We start from the raw sequence: 4,045 nt of genomic DNA, 5'->3' as shown, positions 1-4,045 counted from the left end.
ACATAGTGGATCGTCTCTCAGACGTGACTTTCTGGATAAAATGTGGTCGGCGAGGTAAGCCAAAAGTGGTGGATGCCAACAGGCTTTGGGGTTATCACGGTCCAGGACATTTCAGTTGGGATGAAGTGGAAAACAGAACAAATGACGCTGCTGAAGACGTGCCACCTGAAGAAGCCACCGTCGAAGAAGAAACTCTACTCAGTTTTGAGAAGGGAAACGGTGAAGTTCTTGATGAAGTTACTACTACTGATGTGACTGTTACCGACGATAGGACATTTCCTGATGAAGCAGATGAACCCCACGTGAAGCAGAAGCCAACAAGACGGAGACCAGTACGGAATAAGATATGTCCCGTAAAATTAAGAGACTTTGTTGAATTGTAATTTTGTGATTGTAATTCTGTACATTTAATTGAGTTATTGTTATTGGTTTAATGTAAGTGGCTATTGTTCGGAACGAACAATACTAAGGAGGGGGCAGTGTTGCGTCAGCGAGGTCACGTGACTAGTATCACGCCACTCCTTCTCTCGAACTTTCGTGAATTATCGGGAGTTTACTAGATTGGGGATAGGCTTGTATATAAATAAGACGGTCACAACGTGACGGGACAAAACAGTGTAGTGAGTAATCGAACTAAGTATTGTCGAGCACGAGCACGTGAGACGTTCTAGCGTTTGTTATAGAGGGACTGTTGAAAATAAGTGTATCGGTAAAGTTATATTCAGAAATAATAAACCAGTTTTATTAAGAAAGGACTTGTGTCGCTAAAGTTTCGTGGGAACGAAGTTACGGAAAATCAACTAACGAACGGAGACGTAACAATATTTTCATTATTTGTACTCTCTAAACACTCGGAAGTTTCAGTATTTTTATTATGCATACCTGCTGAACATTTTGAAGTTTCAGTAGCTAAATATTTCAAAATTAAGCTTTAAGATACGTGTTATTACACACAGTTTGGAGAACTTTAAGAGTGTGAAACGTAGATTTTATTAGACTCAATTTACAGAATGGTTTAACGATGTAAAATGTAGGCTTACGTCACATGCTTTAAAGATGTGAAACGTAACGAAATAACTGAAGAATCAAGGTTTTTTTGATTGGAAGTAAAGACCCGTTGATAAACATTAGGTCCCAAAATGTTAGGATATTTAATTTTTTGATTCATCTATATATTAAAATATTAAAAAGTTTCTTTAAAGAGTGGAAAACACAAAAACGTTGCTGCCCGAGTCTGCAAGAAAAACGTGTCTAAACTGACATAAATTGTAGTAAAACAATTACTATCTCTGCTCATTCAAGAAAGAAGCAAAATTAAAATAAACAGTTATCTGACTAAATGTATTGTTTTGAAGGATTTCTATCGTTTTTATTTATTTAGATTTTACAGAAAAAATAAAATCTTGTCTTTTCTACATTATTGGTTTGTTAATCGATTTTTTTTTTCAGTTCGCTACAAAGTGTTGTGTAATTAAGATCAGCTGATAGTGTAAATAGATAAAAGTTAGAATGTTTTAGTTATTTTTGTTTGTATTTAAAACAACCTGAAATCTATAAGAAAATCGAGACGTTTTCTCAATGAAAAGCGAACATTTTTTGAAGTTGGACCAACACACTTATCGTAGTTTATTGTGTGTTACAATATTGTTATAATGTTTCATATGGTTGGGGGTGGGGGAGTATTCTTTTGAATTATTGGGGGAAAGTCCAATCCACGTAACAATAACATATTAATTTATTTGTTCTTATTTGCTACAACCACGTTCACTTCTAAGTTGAAGGCCTAACTGCACAAACAACATTTCAACACTAGCTACACAAATAAATGTAGCCCGAACCTGAAATACAACATCTCAATATATACTGCGAGACGTACGCCAACTTAACAACTAGTTTTGTTAGATAATCAAACACGTAACTCACTAAGTAACTGAATAACAGAACCAACAGGATAACTCTTATTGAATACTCATTCACTCCTTAGTCAAATGATAGTGGCCCGGCATGGCCAGGTGGTTAGGTTCGAATCCCCGTCCCACCAAACATGCTCGCCCTTTCAGCCGTGGGGGCGTTATATTGTGACGATTAATCCCACTATTCGTTGGTAAAAGAGTAGCCCAAGAGTTGGCGGTGGGTGGTGATGACTAGCTGCCTTCCCTCTAGTCTAACACTGCTAAATTAGGGACAGCTAGCGCAGATAGCCCTCGTGTAGCCTTGCGCGAAATTCAAAACTAACTAACTAACTAGTCAAATGAATACTTCACTGTGACTGTCACTGAACTAATTGCTTGCTCGTACTTATAACTGTATCGTTATTTCTTTGCATCATCATTGTTAGCAGCCCCCTCTAGCTATCATCTTAGTGAAACATAGCTTGCAACACTGCCCCCTCCTGGATTATAAAGTCACTTGAACAACCCAATACAAAAACAAAAAATTACATTAAAGCTTCCATTTACTGAGTCCTTTTTGGTGATATTATTTTCTGTGGCCCATGGTATATAAATAGGATGACCTGCTATTTGTTGGGGGAATTCTTCCTAGGTATGTTGTCTAGTGAATCTACTGGTGGCTCTGTTCTTGTTTATCCTCTGGAAATGGTATCTACAGTAACCATGAGCTTTTCAGCAGGCAGACTGTTCACTTGCAAAATCTCTGGGGTTACCCAGTTGTCTATTCTCTCACCGACATACTTCTCACTGGGTCACCTTTGATACAAACTTCCTGTTCTTCTGGATTCTGTAAACCATACCATGCATTATTTTGAGTACAATATTTAGTCTCTCCGAAAACATACTTAACTACTGAATTAGTCTTTCTTGTGATTGGAATTGTCTAGCCATACTATGCCACCTTAACGAAATTTGGTCTTATCAGCATTAATGTCATAACAATTTATCATTTTATTGCAAGCTGAGTTAAGCCTGTCCCGGGTAAAATCATGTATGGCATGTGTATTCTTCTGATCCACGAGAGCTCCTCCAACTGTCAATCCCTCAGGAGATGCCAGAGTGCTTGGTTCACTACACTCCTGTCACTAGAAGTAGATTTATTGCTAGTAATTATTGATATGAGTATTTTACTTTTTGGAGGTACAATTTCCATATCTATGTTGTTACTGGAAGTTCAAACTCTGTTGTACTAATTGCCAAGTAGTGCACAGGGATTTCCTGGTCATAGTCTGTGGAGCTATCATAACCTCCAGTCCATATCTCTGCATGAAATCAGTTCCCAATATGCACTCTTCCTCGAATTCAATTACCCACACATCACAAGGCATAGAGAAGTCTCCTACAGTAATGGTAACTTTTAACATTTCTCTTACTGAAAATTTATGTTGGTTTATTGCTTACATCACTCTATTTTCTTTCTTCATCTTTGGAGGGAATTTCTCACCTTTCATTACCAAATCGAGTTGAACAGTTGTAGCTGTAGAACCAGTGATGATCAACACACTGCAATCAATAAACCCATAGACTAATGAACCAGTTTCTTTCAATAATAAACTTTTCATTTTGGTGTATGGGATATTCTCAGCTGAACTGTGCCCATAAGTCCAACTAGTTCCTGTCTTTTTAATGTCTGATTAGTTCTTTGTTGTTTCTTTGATCCTGTGGTATTAACACCTTGGCTTTATAACAGCTGCTGATTACTCACAGTGTCAGCTGGAATGCCCATAGTAACTGTGGAAAAAACACTTCTATTTGGAATGGCCATAGTAACTGTGGAAAAAACACTTCTATATGGAATGGCCATATTTTCCACAGTTACAACACTTCTATTTGGAATGCCCATATTTTCCACAATTACAAAACTTCTATTTGGAATGCCCATATTTTCCACAATTACAAAACTTCTATTTGGAATGCCCATATTTTCCACAATTACAACACTTCTATTTGGAATGCCCATATTTTCCACAGTTACAAAACTTCTATTTGGAATGCCCATATTTTCCACAGTTACAACACTTCTATTTGGAATGCCCATATTTTCCACAGTTACAACACTTCTATTTGGAATGCCCATATTTTCCACAGTTACA

Source organism: Limulus polyphemus, unplaced genomic scaffold, assembly GCF_000517525.1.
Source record: "Limulus polyphemus unplaced genomic scaffold, Limulus_polyphemus-2.1.2 Scaffold8473, whole genome shotgun sequence".
Lineage (NCBI taxonomy): Eukaryota > Metazoa > Arthropoda > Merostomata > Xiphosura > Limulidae > Limulus > Limulus polyphemus.
The sequence above is the reverse complement of the archived record's forward strand: the minus strand, read 5'-3'. Positions refer to the sequence as shown.